General features: G+C 42.7%; 1 pseudogene across 1 annotated transcript in view; it reads right to left on the bottom strand.

Moving 5' to 3' along the window:
- LOC109895293 (activating molecule in BECN1-regulated autophagy protein 1-like) overlaps positions 1 to 19,596 on the bottom strand; it is a 162,053-nt pseudogene that overhangs the window by 69,282 nt on the left and 73,175 nt on the right. Inside the window, exons 14-15 of the transcript XR_004210702.1 lie at positions 12,383 to 12,493; positions 11,879 to 12,075 (exon numbers count right to left, since the gene is read on the bottom strand). The product of XR_004210702.1 is annotated as an activating molecule in BECN1-regulated autophagy protein 1-like (transcript). The remainder of the gene's footprint in view (positions 1 to 11,878; positions 12,076 to 12,382; positions 12,494 to 19,596) is intronic.

The raw sequence follows: 19,596 nt of genomic DNA, 5'->3' as shown, positions 1-19,596 counted from the left end.
TGACAACACTGAGTTTTGTGATGATCTGTGAACAGTGTAAAGCGTTAAGTAAATACGTTGAGTATGTGATGTGATTACATATTGCACAGAAAATCAAAAAACACGGGTAGTCGCAAAACGTCCTGGGCTGTGGAGAACTGAATGTGGCCATTTCTACTGTATTTACCGTAGTTCCACTATTTAACTAGGGTTCTTGATTGAGTTTTGAACTGATGCGCACGCTGGCGGATTATTGTGTGTTGGTGAACTGAGGAATAAAGAGCACAGATAGAAGGTGAAAGCCGAAACGGATGAGCTCATCTAACGCAATGCTGCATGAGCATCAAGAGTGACCAAATCCAATGCTGCTCTTTCGCTCACTGCGTTTTCCCTCCCACTTCAAACCCAGCAGGACCGGAGCCCACAGGGAGCAGCTGTTCAGCTCTCCTGCTCCACCTCACCCAACAGTCACCCATGAAGCCACTGTAAGCTCCTGTCTTCTGATTTAGAACACATCCTTTCCCCCATTAGCCCTCTTGACCAACAGGACACTAGAATACAGTCCATCATATCCTCTTCAAATACAATAGAAAACAGGTTAAAGAAAACAGTACATTCCACCCGTACAAAAACAAAACAAATAAGAAAAACGCGAGATGTGTGCTCAAAAAAAGAAATAAAAAACGTGGGAAACAAAAGTGTCAGGCTGTCTGCTCCAGTTTCCCAAGGGGGGGGGGTCTTTTCAGGAGCAGAGCCTGACAGATCTGGGTTAGCCTGAACCATTCTGATGCCTGGTTTGTCTGTCGCAAACACTTTCCCGTTACACCCTTTTCTACTACCCAGATCACTCTGATATCCAACCCAAGAACTGTAAATGAGAATCCGGTCTTCCTGCTCTTTCCAAGGGTCGATGGTTAGAAATCGTTGTAAACAGATGATTTATGTATAAAATCAGAATGGTATTGTCCCTCATGGATCATACGCTAACATTAAACAAATTAATGCTGGAATAACAAGCATATATTTGTCCAAATCTAATTTCACTCTGACGCTATGAGAGGTAATCTAGTATTTCCCATAACCTTACAGGAGTCATTACAAGCCATAATGGGATCAATTATTATTATTATTTTTTTACCTTTAACTAGGCAAGTCAGTTAAGAACAAATTCTTATTTTCAATGACGGCCTAGGAACAGTGGGTTAACTGCCTGTTCAGGGGCCGAACGACATATTTGTACCTTGTCAGCTCGGGGGTTTGAACTTGCAACCTTCCGGTTACTAGTCCAACGCTCTAACCACTAGGCTACCCTGCCGCCCCATTGAGGACAAATTCAAATGAAGATCGGCACAGTACAAGTGAGTGGTCAGTCATAGAGTATCGGAAAACACTGGGAAGACAATTTCACAATCGGATAAACGAATGAACAAAATATATTTATCGCTTTGACAATCTTCCTGAAGTTGTTTGTCGTCAGATCAGCATATGAACCGACAAATGGTGCATTGCTCTCCTAGAAGTGATCTGAACAACAGAGATAGACAGTGCTGCTGCAGGGTCACATGACTAATGCAACTCTGGTTAAATTTATATGAAAAAAAGATTATGATCAACCTTACGTTATTGCTTCAGTTGGCATATCTTCTATAACCATCATCTTTCTAAAACATAAATAAACCCAACAGATACAATCACAATATACACAATACATAGAGAGACAGATATAAGCAGTGCAAGTTGGCTGGACCAACAGTGGCTGAGAGACAAAAACCTGTTCATAATGCGTAACTTTTCACATCCAAATATCAAAAAAGTAACCCATTCACCATGGAGCTGAATTCATTAATTCAACACAGTTTCTTTCACTGTCACAACTGACCACCTTGATAGGAAAAACAAGAAATAAAATGTATTCTTTTTTGCAGATTACTGTTTAAAACCAGTTTTAAAAAGGACTAAGAACTGACCAAGCCGTTTGAAGCACACAAAGTCCATTCAACCTAGAGAGCTTTGCCGCTAATGGTGACTCGGAATGCTATCAGCACCACCGCCCCGTGCACCTCCAACTGCCTCTCTGTTACAACGACACAACCCCCAAGGCACCGGGGCGGCTCGTGGGAAGCAAACAGGCCATTTTTAAAGAGAGCCTTCTGGATGCATCTCCTTTTCAAATTCCATTTAGCCTTAAAACTGGGCTCAACATACCACAGTGGACCTAGAGAAGGAATCCTACTGTATAAAAGACAACCATCACAAAACATGGGCTGACCGTTTTAAATCGTAGAAGAGGATACACTATTATCGAAATGCTTCACTTCAAATACTTGGCACAGCATTTAGGTGTTTCAAAACGCGTTTTGAAGTTACAAGGCTGCGGATCTAGGGCTCATGATCTTACATGCCAGTAGTACATGTGTACTGTACCCTGTTATTATTACATCAACCTTTGAAATACATAAGTCATGCTGTTTGTTTTCTTTTCCCGGGTACGGATTAGCCATTGTCACACACATACCCGACTGCACACTGTACACTAGATACAGGCATCACACTGGGGAGAAAAGAGTAATGGTATTATCTGGCCACTGTCTGGGAGCAAAGTCTTGTAATGCTACTAGGTTCGGCTTAACGAAGGATCTGCAATATTTGTCAAAGGATCGCAATATTTGTCATCAACTATATGGTCGAGCTATTGTGACGCACTATTTGAACTTTACAAATCAAAACCGCGCAGCTTAATCAGTAAGGCAGTATCAATATGTTGAAAAGAAGTCTAAATGAGAAGGAGGTTATGATATCATAAATAAGCAACAACAACAAAAAAGGAGTCGGGATCTATTTTGTCATTAACAGCGCACAGCGATAATATCGAATATCGCCCATATTTGGAGTAGCATATTGTGGAATTGGTCTCCCTAAATATTGCCCAACCCTAAATTCTACTTTGTAATGTAATGCTGCTCTCCTATGTAGTACAAGAGATTCAACGTTATCTTGGGTCAACTACATCTTTGCGAACCACTAATCAACCATGACGACTATAAAGGAAGAATGAAACGTTTTGCAACCACAAAGGGTGACATAGAACATCCTCTCTCTCTCACACAATAAAATATAATTCATAGACATAGGTTCATAGGTTCACAATCAAATTGTACCAATGTGATTGGTTAATAAAATGTGCTTCTACTCAGCATATCAGCTTCTTGCTAATAGTGATCAAGAAAAAAGTTGCAATTTGATCATGGAATTTGGTCCTAGATGGCCTTTGAAAACCACCGATCTGAACCCTGATTGTAAAAGAGTCACTCATGTCCACCTCCCTCCGATCGAATGGTCAAACTGTAGCTTTGGATTCCTGCACTCAATTGGGCAATGACACAAGTCTCAAACTGAAGTCAGGGCATGGAAAATAACACCACATCCAAGGAAGAGACCAAGCCTAATCCTAGGTTGAAGATAGGTCTCATCCAGCCTACTTTTGGATAGAAATCAGGACATGCAATGGAGGAGTAGGATGAAGTTTTAAGTGCCTCATTTCATTGTTGGGATTGGAAGCCTCCAGAAAAACCAGTAGTCAATGTAATAAGGCTAGAGGAAGGAGAGTCTTCTAGGTAGAGATCAGATGGATATGGAAAGCACATGACCATCTATTGACTGTAGGGGTCTCCATGGTAACTGGCACTGTAGCTGTTGTCGAGAGGGGAGACAACAGGGGACAGGGTTGAAGAAGAGGAGGAAGCAGAGGGGGAGTGTAGATCTAGATCATCGACAAGTCCCACACCCTCAAACGCATCGTCTGTGTCCATAGGGGTCCCATCGGCCCCCTCCTCCACCCCAATGGGACCCTGAGGGCTGAGATGAAAAGAGACTGATGTACTGGAAGGGGAGAGGTGCTACTGTCCTGCTATGGGCCCCACAGAGGGCTCTAACAGGAATGCTGAGCTCTCACCCAGCTACATGCTCTGGTGGGTCAGAATACGGGTGGTGGGCTCTGTGAACGACAGAGTTCCCCGGTGGGGCGGAGAGAGGGACGTCCAACCATCACCACCACCCTGACCCCTGCCCTGGGCGCCTCTGTCCCCACCCGGTACCTCTGTCCCAGTCTGGGAGCCGCGGTGGATGACGATGATGCTGTTACCGAAGCTGCCCATGGTGGTGCTCTGCTCCCTCTGGACCACGGCCATCATACCACCCTCAGCGATCAGCCGGCGGAGCTGAGAAACGGCGTCCTCCCCACTGCCCTGGTCTTGAGATTCCCATGGGCGGGGAGGGGGAGGAGGAGGAAAAGACATGGAGAGCTTGGTAACACATACAGTAGAAACAGTCACATTCATTTCCTCAATGTTGGATTCACTTCATTACTGAAGCAAAAACATGTTGGTTCGCAATGTTCTACTCGCTCAACATGTTGTTTGCACCTAACTACACACACATGAACAACAAACAATTTCCACTTTTTACACAGATGCATGTCCTCTGCTTGGCGGTTGAGAAACTGCCTCCATAACTGTAACCAGACAGTATAAACTATTTGAGGGAAGGTGGAAGTGGCAGGCATGACGTGATGGAGGTGGGCCTCTTCTCTGTGATTTGGCACGGAGCGGTGATATCCGCGCTAGCCGTAGCGCTAGCTCTAATGATGGCCACGTTCCCTGACAGGGGAAAAATATAGGTAATTAGAAGGCTGGCTAATGTCTTAGTGTCCAACTAGCCTGGCTAAATCCACTCCTAAAACAGCGTTACCAGTCTGCTCTAGCATCTAGCCCCTACAGTAATACCACATACAGTAATCATATTAGTCGGGCAGCTGCTGTTGGTGCAGAGTTCAACTTATCCCAATACCCTATTGAAAGGAAATCAAAGATTATTTACCGAGCCTAAAAAATATATTAAGCAACATCTCGGAGGAAGTGCAGCCAAATAAATGTTTGAAACTAGACAGCCGTGTACTGTAACATCAGTGGAGTATGAATAGAGTGAGACATGATGCAACTCAAGTGTTACGCCTATCTGTCAAGCACACATGGATATTTGGCTTTGCCACAACGTGATTGGCTGTTCATACCCATGAATTAAAAAAATATATATTCCTCTACAGGCAAAAAAAAAACTGTATATGAAGATTACTGAGCGAACGTCGGCAGCCTAAATGTTTTGCAATCGCACTTAATGTGATGCGGGGAATGAAAATGAGAGAGTGAGTCGGATGCCTCTAGCGATGCATGGAGAAGACAGACTGACAGATCAGAGTACTGGGTGTTATCTGTCAGTCACGGACTCTCCCGGGACTCTGCAAAGAAATTCATATTGAAATCTGTGTCAAAAACAAAGCCACAGTCAGAAGCACACAAGTGCAGTACCATAAGGTGGAAACACGGCAACTTTAGCATCCAAAACTTCAGGCTTTCAGGATATGAACATAGTCCTTAAAAAATATATATATTATTGTACTTATGGCTGTCCCTTCTACTGAAAACAGGAGGCATCTGCATTGTTGTTTTTGTCAGGCGCTTAAATAGTTGGGAGAATGTGTGAATTTGGAAGAGTGAACACAGGCTGTATGTTTTTGTTCTTCATTTGAATTGGGCTCCAAGCAACCATAAAGTTTATGAACAATGGTATTGTACCGTTATCTGCAGAATTACATTGGGTGTGCCAACAGGACAGTGGCCCTGGCAGTGCCCTAATTCGTATGAATGAGGCTACAACTGTAAATTGGAAGAACATTCAAAAGAGCTACTGTTTACTATGTACAATATTATTTTTCACACCGTGTTTGCTGGCAAGTCACATCCATGCCACAGTTTATGGCTACTGTATTCACTACGCACATTACAATCATTTGTGGTCTATAGATCATATTCCTTAGAGTGTAAGAAATGTGTGAGCGTCGACAACTGGGCTGTAATAATCCCAGCCGTAATAATGCTCTGTTGCCCCTACAAGGGGGAGGCCATTAACGGGTTTAATGAAGGGGAGAACATGAGGGAGGAAGAGGGAGGCCTCCTCCCTCCGTTTCCTCAGTCCCAGAGATAAGGAGACAGTGAGTACTGGCAATCTTCTCAGACAAGGACCAAACGTATTTATCACAGCCAACCCCCCCTGTTGACTGACTGGTCTTGCTAATGATGTGGTGGTAGAACGGTGTTGAGATCATAGATAAAGAACTGAGATGACCTCGTGTGTGTTTTCTCTGACTCACCTGGAGCTACATTATGTCTCCTTTATGTCTCCTATTTGGCAGCTGTTTTGCTCTCAGGCAAAGATTGTCTTGACTTTTAACACTATTTTGTGGCATATAATGACCCCACAAATGCCACTCAAATTGAGATAAGATTGTATTTACACTGAGAATCAGGTGTGAGGAGGAGGACTGGATGGGGTTACCTGGGTTAGCCAAGGTGGTGCTGGCCTCTGAGGAGGCCTCGGCTGACAGAGACGGTGGCGTCTCTGTGCTGCTGCCTGGATGAAGGTCCCTTACGTGTCCACCAACTCGGGGAGGAAGGAAATAAATGCAGCACATGTTGAGACCTTGTTCGCTGGGAGAGAATGTACATTTACCTTTCGTTTTATACGGTTTAGAAAACATGCGTGCCTTGGTGACGCCGACAGAATCTTGTGTTCGACATGTAAGAGGAAAACTACATCCGGTCAGATTACAACCGTTTACCCAGGTAAACATTCAAACTCATTCAAATCCTCCAAAAACAAGCTCATTGTGAAGGGAATTCTTCAAGGTGATCTGCACCAAAGAGTAAATAGGTCAAGGAGATGGATCTGTACTGAGTGTAGTACCCCGTACAATGATATATTTGTAGAAATATAGACTTACTCCGACTGAGAAACCTGTGCTGTGTTTAACCATATCCCTGAAACATGTTTCCTAAAGAAATGTGTAGTCTCAGGGAGGGGGAGAGGAATCGGATTAGTGCAGTATTTTGTTGCTCCATCTGCGAGGTGGAGAGATGAAAGCCTGCATTGGGCGACTGCCGTCTGCCGATGAGGAGAGCGGGTGAGGATAGTAACATTTTAAGTCTCTCGTATGCAAAACTGGACTAGGAACAGTTTCTCCTATACATGTTCTCTCATACCTCCAAAATCGTGGATATCTGATTGTGACATCAAAGGTGAATATTGCTGTGACTATTTTCACCTCCAGATCCAATCAAACCAGAGACTGACAAGGCTAGGGGATTATACCGAAACTCGCATGGCATCAGGGAATTGGATATAAGACCTGCCAGTGGGTGGCATTCTGACTGTTCGACACCACAAGGCCAGAGGCTGCGTGAGTAGCACTCTCAATGTCAGTCACCTGTTCACCTGCTAACTGAACTGCAGAACCTTTTTAGAGTGGACGTTTTCCCACAGTATAAACTTGACAGGTACAAATGCATTTAGGTTTTCACCTTAGAAGGGATGACAGGATGTTTTCAGTGATGGATTCCACCCATATACCTTAACGACGCCTCCTCTTAATAAGTAGATGACAGACGAGCCTTGGTTGGTTTACCACAAAGAAAAAAAATTATGTTCAGTACAAAAACTATATGGTGACGTTTCAGACCTAAGATGATCCTCATTCAAACCATTAACCCATAGTTCAGTAAAAAAAAAAAGTTAACTTTAGATTTGAAAGATCATTTCTCCCTCACCCCACACATATACGGTATAACCTGTGTAATTACACGCTTTTCAATCAAACTGAAAGTTTCCAGTCATTAAACTGGAGGGGTTTCTTGACGACCCAGATAGTAAATGGTAAGTCCTGGGTGTCCTCAATTGCTACTGTTGATTAGTCAAATATCCTCAGTCTATTCTCCATATCCCCATCGAACAGCGGGAGGCGCCATTTAAATCCTCTTCGGTGGAGTAAGAGAGCGCCTGCTTTATTGCTCTGCCCTGTATCATCTCCCAAGCGTGACCCCAAAAACACAGAAGGTGTTGAGGGAACGTTTCCTCCGTACCCACACGGCCTCTATTGGCACATCAGAGGACCAGCGCTGAGCATTTCCTGTAGTCTCTCCGACTCTCCCGCTCTCTCTCAGTGGGATAAATTATCATTTGGCCTCATAATGCAACTCAGGCACTTTAGCTTCATCGCTGTCCTGACAAATTGATTGCGTCTGATTTACCTGATCGGTGGGGCTATTAGGGCTCTCCGAAGTGTGTCGCTGCCTTAATGAAAGCAGGTGGGAAGTGTCACCTTGTGTTTAATACTCTCCTCTGCACAAAACACAGGATGTCAGAATGGCTGGAGGGGACTCGACTCAAACGGAATCTTGGCTAAAGTCACTTTGCCAGGTGGGTGTAACAGAGATGCTGGTTGGTTTCTTTCTTGGAGATCATTCGGGAATACGATAAATCAGAGCTACTTAACTAAAATGACATATTAGGCCTTGCACAAAAGTGAAAGTAAGACGCTGGGCAAGAGTCGTGCCGAGTGTTCTTTGAGCCAGCTATTCTGCCAAGGCATAAATAGGGTAGGTGTGTAATGATTCTTATTATCATAAAATGCGATCATCCTCTCACAACAGTGCTGCTAATCCATTTCAAATGAACATGTCGAGCAATGTTTGAATACAACCTGCTGAACAAGAGTTGGGCCTGAGGAGTGTGCTGTTCAATGCGATGTGCGGAGGCGTGTTCCCAATGCCTGCTCTATCCAACAGCAACACTCCATCAGACATGCACTGGAGAGAGCTGCTAAAGAGTCACTTAAGGCATCACAGCCGTGGAGATGCTGATTGGTCAAACCAGCCAGCGCACAGTATGTGGATGGATGACTCAGATCCGAATGATACGTAAATATAATTTCCCTTTGCACCAGGCCCATTGGGACTATTTTGACCTACAGTCAATTTGCACACACCAGTAATATTATGATGAATAAATTCAGGTTTTAATCATTAAAAACCTTTTCTTTGTGATGAGTAATATTGTACCTCCATAATTTGCATACAATACCTCCATCTACCACTGAAAACTCCTTGGATGATATATATCAGATAATATGAAACCTAACTTCAGGTTTGGGTAAAGAAGTAGGTATCATGTAAGATTCTCTTACAGCGTTTCACCTCCAGCGTTTCTTATATAAGAGGGAATCAAGTCTTTTTTTATGGGAAGGAAAACACTCCACTTCAAGAAATAGGCCCATTTCCACTGGAGAGTAGCGGCGTCTGAGCAGTCAACTTTTGAAGGGCGGCGGGTCGGAGTCAAAACAATCAACCTTAATTACCGCCGAACTCCTGAACACCTGTCAAGAGAATCCTCTCGTAGCTCAACCTGCATGACGAGGACCATGGCAGAATGAACAGACACGGTCAGAACTGGTTCCAAGTGAGGTACAGTTTGTACACTCCTACATACAGCACAGTGGCTCTCTATCTCCTTGCTATGCTAGATAACCATTATACCAGTCATCGGTACATTAACAACAATAGGGGAGTAGAAACAGAGATAAATGATAAGTGCCGGATACGATTGGACGAAAGGTGAAAGGCCCTTGATCGCAAAGGCTTGGCATGAGAGCTTGCTTTCGATTCCTCGCCAGGTGTTTGTTTCAGTCATTCATTTGTAATGAGTATAATGGGAGGTGTGGTAATGCTCTCACAACGTAATGCCTCGTGTACAACATTCCAGCCGAGCCAAAATGGACTGTGGTGCTCTGTTTGTGGATACGGACTCTTATGGAATTGAGTCTAAAACCCCTATAGTAGTACCTTAAAAAGGCCCAGACACACAAAAGTAGACCATGCAGGTCTCATTTTCTCTGATTGCGCTCACTTTCCCAGATGTGCCACTGGGAAACATAAAGACACAGTCATGAAAATTATATTTCAGTGCCCCAAGAGATACATGTTTTGGATGAGACCCAATATCACGACATCTATTTCTGTGATCTGTTACTAAGACAGTTAATGCAGAGATATCGGGTAATTGGTATTGCTATATTACCACTGGGACAACAAGTAATGGTCCACTTCACCTGACTTTGGAACCAAGGGCAATTCAGAGGTTAGTCTTAAAGGGCAATTTCACTTATTTTTAAATATTAATTTTTTACTTCACATTGATTATGTCCAAGCACCACCTCAACATCAACATATGTGAAAATTGCACCTTTCTGTTTTGTAGTAAAAAAAGAGAGGAAGTATAAGTATTTCCAAATGACATCATTGATGTGCATCATGTGATTTTAACCAATTATGAGTAGGCATTGCCTACTAATTGGTTGATGATGTCATTGGAAAGACACGGTATATTCCTCTATCTTTTTTTACCACAAAATATAGAAACACAGCATTTTCACATACAGTATGGTGATGTTGGGGTGGTGCTGAAGATGACGAATAGGAAGTTGAAAAATTGTGAAATGTACCTTTAATTAACTAAATAAGTATTTGCTTCCTGTAGCCAGGTTCTGTATAAGCCTTGAGTGCATGCCTTTGAGGTCTTTGTTCTGCTCTGTATGGAATGAGGTCAAGGAGGTTGTTAAGACTGATTGCAATTAGGTTAAGTCTTAAATGCCAAATAAAAAGGATTCTATAAAAAGTGAATTCAATTATGATGCTACTAATTTGCCAGGTTGTATTTCCTGACAGCAACGAGGAACAAATTCCCCATTCATGAAGAAACACAGCCATTGTAGAAATGCACTGAAACAGAACAGCAGAAAGTGTTGTGCAGTAAAACGGAAACCTAGTTGTGAATTCAGTGATGGGGTGATCATTACCATCACCGACTATCCAAAGAGGGTCGCTAGCTGATATGATTAATCACAAGACCAGAATGGTGATTTACACAGTTCACTTGCTCAATTAATGACACATTTATGCTTGAAGGGAGCGTTGGGCTCTCTGCGTATATATTGCATATTGTGACTTACCTGTTATGACAGCACATAGTCGAACAGCTCAGTATTATGAAAACGATATACAGTGCCTTCGGAAAGTATTCAGACCCCTTGACTTTTTCCACATTTTGTTAAGATTCCAGCCTTATTCTAAAATGTATTAAATTGTTTTCCCCCTCATCAATCTACACACAATACCAACAAAGCAAAAACAAGTTCAGATTTTGATTGATTTAAAAATAAAAAAGGGAAATATCACATTTACATAAGTATTGGATGGTGAACCTTCGCCCCAGTCTGAGGTCCTGAGCGCTCTGGAGCAGATTTTCATCAAGGATCTCTCTGTACTTTGATCCGTTCATATTTGCCTCCTGACTAGTCTCCCAGTCCCTGCTGCTGAAAAACATCCCCATAGCACGATGCTGCCACCACCATGCTTCACCGTAGGGATGGTGCCAGGTTGCCTCCAGATGTGACGCTTGGCATTCATGCCAAAGAGTTAAATTTCCTCCAGATTCAATCTTGGTTTCCTCAGACCAGAGAATTTTGTTTCTCATGGTCTCAGAGTCTTTAGGTGCCTTTTGGCAAACTCCAAGTGGGCTGTCATGTGCCTTTTCCTGAGGAGTGGCTTCCGTCTAGCCACTCTACCATAAAGACCTGATTAGTGGAGTGCTGCAGAGATGTTTGTCCATCTCCACAGAGGAACTCGGGAGCTCTGTTAGAGTGACCTTCGGGTTCTTGGTCACCTGTCTGACCCTTCTCTCTCGATTGCTCAGTTTGGCCGGGCAGCCAAAGTCTTGGTGGTCTTGGTGGCATTTGAAAAACCTGTTTTCACTGTCATTATGGGGTATTGTGTGTAGATTGACGAGGATTTGTATTCATTTAATCAATTTTTAATCAAAGTCTATAACGTAACAAAATGTGGAAAAAGTCAAAGGGTCTGAATTACTTTCCAATGTCATTGTAGATCTAGTAGACAGGGTAAATGCTGGAGGGACTGGGGGAGAGAGACATGGGTATAGATATAGGTAGACCTACTGTCTGTTGCTTCGGAGGCCTGGAATGTGCTGGGAACCTGTGGATCTCGGTCGGTCTGTGTGTCGGCATTCTGAAGCTGTGGGATGACTGTCTGTGTGCCTTGTGATGTCACAACGGGGGTAGGGTGACGGGGCTGGAGACCGATGGCGTTCATAAGCCCCATGTCCCTTTCAGACCTCAAGGGGGCCCTGCTGCTCCTGCAAAACACAGCCACATGGCCAACGCTGATAAAGGCCATATGGATGTAAGTGTGTGTATGACACTTGAGTCTTGGCATTGCATTTAGTTGAAAAACAACTTACTGTGCTGCCTTTACCTTTGACAGACGTGTAAGCACAGTTCAGAGAACGCCTGCTAGACAGAAGACTTACTACATATCTCCATTGAAGAAAGTAAAAAAAACTCTACTTGCCCCCCCCCCCCCCTTCTCTGAAAGCCACATATACCTAACTATTGTTCACACACACACACCATCCTCAAAGGCCTGCCCCAGCCAATTCTCACCCTGGTCGCTCTCCGTCGCGGCTCCCACCAGTACCACCGCCTCGATTGTTGTTGACAGCAAATACGGGCTCACTATGCTCAGCGGGGCCGTCTCCGTCTAACTGGGCATCTCTGGAGGGGAGAGACGAAGGAGAGAGAAAGAAGATCAAAAAGAGAGGGCGAGAAAGAAACAAAGAAAAGGAAAGAGAGAGGGACATTGTACAATGAGTCAGTGCTATCATGTCATCATTAATGTTTTATAATTCGGTCATATTTGTATGTTAAATCAGAGAACTAAAAAATGTTCAGTACCAATGTCCCACTTGTCATGTCAGACCTATACAGCAGGATATGCTAAAGCTTTCAATAAGTTACAGTATTTCAAGCAAAAAAGGATGTATTGTACATCATAAAACAAAATGTTTTGCTAGACAGAATGAGCAGTCCATACATAACCAACAAGCAAATCCCTCACAATGGTCCCCAGCATTAAGATGAAAAATCTTTAGTGCTGCTTCATTGCATCATAGCTCAGAATGACACAACATTGACTGAGGCAGGTTGTCAGACCTGGATGCATCCACAACTGTGATTTCATCGGATAAAAATAAATTCAGGGCAAGCACTCCAGCCATCTTCCGTGTAGAGTATAAATAAAACGTACATAATTTTACCTTGCAGTGAAACAGTTGAGATCGTTTTCATAATACTGCACTGGTCTGAGAATCTGACCAATAAGTGTCTGTTCCATTGGTGTTGAGGCATAGAATGTGGTGTTGAACCATAAAATAACCTTAAGTTCTTCAATTCACATTTAAAACATTCCTGTCGAGTAGGATTGGATTAAATCTTTAAACAGAGACGGAATGGCACTGGAGTTCACCTAGAGGCAGCCTTGGTATTTTAATCCTGCAAAATGATCCATAATTATTTCTTAAGTGGGGGCGGCCTAGTGGTTAGAGCGTTGGGCCAGTAACCAAAAGGTTGCTAGATTGAATCACCGAGCTGACAAGTAAAAAATCTGTCGTTCTGCCCCTGAACAAGACAGCTAACCCAATCATTGTAAATAAGAATTTGTTCTTAACTGAGTTTCCTAGTTAAAAAAAAGGTTAAATATTTTTTTTTTATTAAAAAGTGTTTTTTAAGCGCATTGTTTTTATCAAAGTTTCGTTTTTTGACAGCTTATCAAGTATAGAACATAAGAATTTTTCGCTTTTTAAATCATCAACGTTAAATTAGTTAGCATATTTGGCTACTTCTCCAATCAACTAGCAAATTGTTTGGATTCAAATACCAGCAGAGCTAGAACTTTCTAGCTCCTCATCTCCTGGACCAAAGGCTGGATGAAAAGACTCTGAAATGGCAGAAAACTTTCCTCAGAGGTTTTGAACAGATTAAAACAACCCTGCGTAAGGACCTTAAGAAAAGCCTCTCGATACGGGCTCCTACGGAAAACATGGTGAGGACGACGAGGCGGTAGGAGACTAATTAACAAACCAAAGTCTATTGTATGCACTAACAATGAGAGTACCGGAGTTAGGTGATCACGGGCCTGGCCATTTCTGCAGGGTGACCCAAATTACGTCACCCACTCCAAGCCAATAAAGTCCATACAGAGAGCAGTGAACCAACCAAAATGTAATGAACGTTTTTTCCACCAATGCCTTCACACGTCGTGCACTCTACAATCTTCAAGGCTTAACAAGTCATCTCTTTTGTATGAGTTCATGTCAGAGAATGATTTTGACCTGATCTGCCTCATTGAAAAAGGGCACAAAGAGGGGGACTATTAGCATCTAGATGCGGCAGCTCCGCCTGGATATAAATACATTGAGTTTTGTGAACTATTAACCTCTGTACGATAAACCCTCTTCAACATTGTAATTTTGGGTGACTAACATCCATGCTGACTCACCAAAATGCTCTATGACTGCTGACTTCCTTAACATGCTGGACTGCCTAAACCATGTGCAACATGTAAATGTTCCCCAACCACAATCGTCGACACACAATACATTATCACTGGAGATGTCCCTGCCTCTAACTTGGATGTCCTTGAACTTGGGTGTATCTGACCACAAGCCTGTGACATGGTCTGACTGCTCCCATTCCGCTCCAACGCCAAAAGGGGGCCTTTCAATTCTGCCACCGTCGGAAACTTAAACACACCCCTCTTCCTGGAACACATCTAGCCCAACTTTGAGTCTGACTGCAGTGAGCTGGCCCTCGACGACATGGTCAACCTGTATAACAGCACTATGGGTAATACCCTGAACATCACTGCTCCCGAAAAAACACGAAAGTAACCTTCCAACACTCTTCAACCCGGTTCAACGATGAACCGCACAGAATGAAGACTCATGGCCGTAAGCTTCAGAGGCATTGGAGGAAGGACGGCTTCACATTCCATCTACTGGCCTACAAAGACCACCACGCAAAGAAGCTATTCTGCTGCCCTAAAAGCAGCACGATCAGCCTTCTACTCCACCATGATTGACAACAACAAAAGCTAACCTCAGAATCCTCTTTCTCAACCATCAACCACCTTCTCAAGCCTGCAAACTCATCTGAGCAGTGCAATCAGAACTTTTAAAGCGGGCCTTAAAACACGTTTCTTCTGACTGTCTTTCTTATAGTCCTAACCTGGGAAGTCCTTTTAGCACCTAGCCTAATACTGCCATTTCCTGCCTTGATTCTAAATGTATGATGTTTTTAGTGTATATATATTTTGCCTATGTAGAGTTATGAGACGTCACAGTAGGTGACTAGTTAAATAAAATAAAAAATGTAAATTCAAAGCGCTATACAAATTAAATGTATTATTATTATTACTACTATAAGAAATTCTCCAGTTCTCTTGTATACTTTTTATGCAGTACTGAAAGTAGTGCTGACGAGCTAAAAGTGGTCCCAATAATTGCATACAACGTTATACATGTGCAGATATCTGCACCACGTCATTGCTCTCTCTTGCTCTGCTGTGTGTGAATCTTGCTAGCTGCCACTCAAATGGCAAGGGGCTGAAGCTCATTGGCTATAACTGTAATTGCTAGGGGGCTGGGCCGCGTGAGGGGAATTTAGGGGAAAAGGGCGCAGCACAGCTTCCAGAAAAAATTGGGATTTTATAGCTAATTTAGTTAACAGTAATTCTGCTCATAGATTATGCATGTATGAACTAAACATTCAGCCCTAAATGGGAGGTTAAAAAAATATGTATTAATCGCCATAGTTACAGAGCATGTCTTTAAGTCACACCCAAATAGTATTGTGGCCTGAGTGTTGGGAGAATGCAAGCCCTCCATAAAGCCTGGTTATATTGAATAGCTAGAGATAGTCAAGCAGTTGGTTACTGGGAAGACAGCACCATTTAAATGCATCAGCTGTATCTTATTAGACAGATTAATAAACTGCATCTTATTAGACAGATTAATAAACTGCATCTTATTAGAATGATTAATAAAATGCATCTTATTAGAACGATTAATAAACTGCATCTTATTAGAATAATTAATCAACTGCATCTTATTAGCTGGAAATGAGCAAAATAATTTTCCATGTTCCATTAATCCCCAACTCCATCTTATTAGAAGGATTAATACATTGCATCTTATTAGAAGGATTAATAAACTGCATCTTATTAGCTGGAAATGAGCAAAATAATTTTCCATGTTCCATTAACCCCAGCTGCATTTTATTAGAAGGATTAATAAATTGCATCTTATTAGAAGGAAACGGGCAAAATAAGTTTCCATGTTCCATTAATCCCCAACTGCCTTTTATTAGAAGGATTAATAAGCTGCATCTTATTAGAAGGATAGGAGCTAAATAAGTTTCCATGTTCCATTCATCTCAAGCTGCATTTTATTCGAAGGATTAATGAACTGCATTTTATTAGAAGGAAACGAGTGTTCCATTAATCCCCAGTATCAGTGGACAAGCAGCAGAGTCAGCGAATCAGCAGCCTGTGAGAGACACTGATAAGTCATGTACACTTAACGACCCTTCCGCTACAACCGTTAATTAAAATAAGTATGAGACAGGGAAATTAAATACTTGATAAGAAACTGAGCAAAGGCTCTTTTTGGGGTAGTTACCATGGATCTAGGAAAACTGCTGGCAGGCATCAAATTGGGAAGATCGAGCACAAAAGTGGATATCTCATATAGACTGTTCTTTCTCATGCCGGGAGGTAGATAAACAGTATGTGTATATTTCCAAAGACCATATTCTGGTGTGTAAACAGTGCAGTTGATGGACTGAAAGAAAAAATGGATGAGAGAGAGAGAGGGAGAAAGAGGGGATATTCTATTCACTCACTCCCCTCAGGCAAAAAATAATATATCTGAGAGACAAATTGAGTGCATGACACTTAAAATCGCTGGAACGACAGCCCCTGACATGCTACTGCTTTCAAACATGTCAAATTGTCTGCTTTACAACAAGCACACCAGGCAGTCGAAGAGACCTGCCCAAATCCCCAAAGGAGGAAGACAATCTGTGTCTTCTCTTATTTGCATAAAACCGGAGGGGGGGTTATTATCTTAAGATATAACATTGAGCTCTGCAAATATCACCAGAATGATTCAACATTAGACACATGCATATGTTATTTTGACATAAGCTTGGACAGGCCCAACTCAAACCTGTGTCTGAGCCAGTAATTGGGTATGGGCATTGTTTGCTTATTCATAATTGTCTTGGATAATATGTAGCAGATGAGGTTCATTAGCAAGCACAGTACGACGTCCAGCTATAGTGAGTGCAGTTTTGCTAGAATCTCCTTTAACACACTTAGAACAAGACTAAGACCTGGAATAGAGAAACGTTTGGACAGAGCTGAAGCCTCAACTGTTTTGCCAATGGTCTTAAAATGCCTCCATAAAAAGGAATAATGAGAGCTTTTCCTCAGGGCTCCTTTACCTAGCAGTCTCTGGGTGACTGGCCTGTTCTCCTCCAGCTGTTCCAAACTCCGGCGGGCACAGATCCACGCCACTGCTCCACCTCACGACAGTTAAGAGGCATTTATGGGATACCAGTATGTGATGATGATGGATGGATGACAATGATGATACACATTAAGTACTATAGAGAGAAGGTGCTGGATATCATGAGTGTGCATCTGGTTTTATACAAGTCCCTACATTTTCTGCTTCAAATGTAAGAAAGCCACTGTGCAAAGTGAGAAGCAGGAGCGGGATAATCAAGTTGAGGATAGATTTCCTGAGGTACCGGTACATGTGAAACCCTGGTTCCAGCCGGACAACAAATCAAAGTCTGCATTTAACCTGATGTAGATCCTGTACTAACTAACTGCACCATTAAGAGTATTTGGCCCGTGAAAACCTTACATTTTAGACCTCCAAGCACACTAGCCGTGAATCTGAAAGGAAGTTGAAGTATACAATCCAAGAAAATCTGCCAAGAATAGAATACATGGCGGGTCAAACTTTCAGGAGATAGATAAAGAAATAATATCGACAGTATTAGGACCAAGAGGGGGAAAGTTATTATTTTATGAGACTATTTCCCAAAACAAGGCCACTCTCTCTCTCTCTCTGTCCTGATCTCATTTCAGTTTCATCAGCAACAACACGTCCCTGCTCCCGGAGCAAAGCTGCTTACAGCACAGCACAGCACAGCATGCTTGATAAAATAAAATAAAAAGTCAAATTGCATTATTTCTCATGCTGCTATTCTATATAATAAAACAGAAAGGCCACACCAGGCATGCAAAATTGAATTATGGGGGTGGAAAAAAAATAATCAAACCCACAACAACCACCTACACCTGCCAGTGAAATTGGGCTGTAAAATACAAAGTTCTACCCAAATCCCCAAAAAACTAGGACAATGGAAGACAACGGAATGAAAGATATTTTGGTGAGGGATGACCAATAAGCTGAGAAATCAGACAGTCAGAGACGGTGAGTAAGTCTGTGCAACAGCTGAGATTGACAGGCTTGCTGCTGTTAGAACACAGCTGTTTCGATTAGGCTTTCTAGGATGATTGGCCTCTGCCCAACTGCTTCCAGTGCCTTCTGTTGCTAAAGAGGTTACTTTGACTACACTGTGACCAACAGATCTCTGCTTAGACTGTACTCCACTTGTGGGGCAAACGACCACATTTCCACTCAATTGGCATTTGGTCAAGGTATAACGGTGGCTATCAGTACAAACCTGTGGACTGTAGTAAAACAAATATGAATCAAGAGGATGGTCATCAAAGAAAGGGCTGATTGAATTACCAATCCCCTCAACAGTCGATCACCCAAAACGGCTGACAATCATGGTTTGCTGAACGCAGTGAGACATTGATAGGCTGTTTTGGCTTGGAGAGAAATCACCAGTAAAACTGAAATGTGGATGGGGGAAAAAGGACACTTCTTCGAGAAAACAAGCAGCCTTAAATTGTTTTTCATCCAAGCAGAAAATGAAATATTATGGGTTGTAAAGAAAAGAAAAACAAATCATTGATTGAAGAAGGATGTCAGGGTTCTCATGAAAACGTACAGAGCGAGGAAACTGCCTCTTCTTCGGAGAAGCCTGCCTGTGGGCAAATCAGGAAACATTGCTCTCACGCTGCTTCAGACTGCCAACACATATGAGGTGCCGGATATTCAAATGCAGCTTAAAATGCAGATGTCTCAGTAGCGAAGACGACGTGTGCATCGTTGCTGATCCATCTCTACTAGGTATCCTAGAGAGAGGGTGTATGTACAGCAACATGCTGCCTCGCTACTGAGGTAGTGCTGCTATTCGAGGTCCGGCCATATACGAGCTCCTGCTGTAAAAACCCCCTTAGACATGTTTGATCATGTCATTTACACAACACAAGAGAATACAAACACATACGCATCCTGGGATTCTGGTCTTTATTCCCCTCTTTCAATGATACCTGCTCGACAGTGTAGTAGGAGATGTGTCACTGATTGCAGCACAACTGTTTCTACCATTAGTAAACACACAGGGATATAATAATTGGTCTCCCGAGTGGCGCAGCAGTCTAAGGCACTGCATCTCAGTGCTAGAGGCGTCACTAAAGAAACCTTGGTTCGAATCCAGGCTGTGTCACAACTGGTCCCATAAGGTGGCGCACAATTGGCCCTGCGTCGTCTGGGTTTGGCCGGGGTAGGCCGTCATTGTAAATAAGAATTTGTTATTAACCAACTTGCCTAGTTAAATAAAGGTTACATTAAAAAAAAAAAAAAATCCCAGTAGGGATGTGGAGTCTATGC

The sequence above is a fragment of the Oncorhynchus kisutch genome, linkage group LG8, assembly GCF_002021735.2.
Source record: "Oncorhynchus kisutch isolate 150728-3 linkage group LG8, Okis_V2, whole genome shotgun sequence".
NCBI classification, from domain to species: Eukaryota; Metazoa; Chordata; class Actinopteri; order Salmoniformes; family Salmonidae; genus Oncorhynchus; species Oncorhynchus kisutch.
This window is presented reverse-complemented; position numbering and strand designations above follow the sequence as displayed.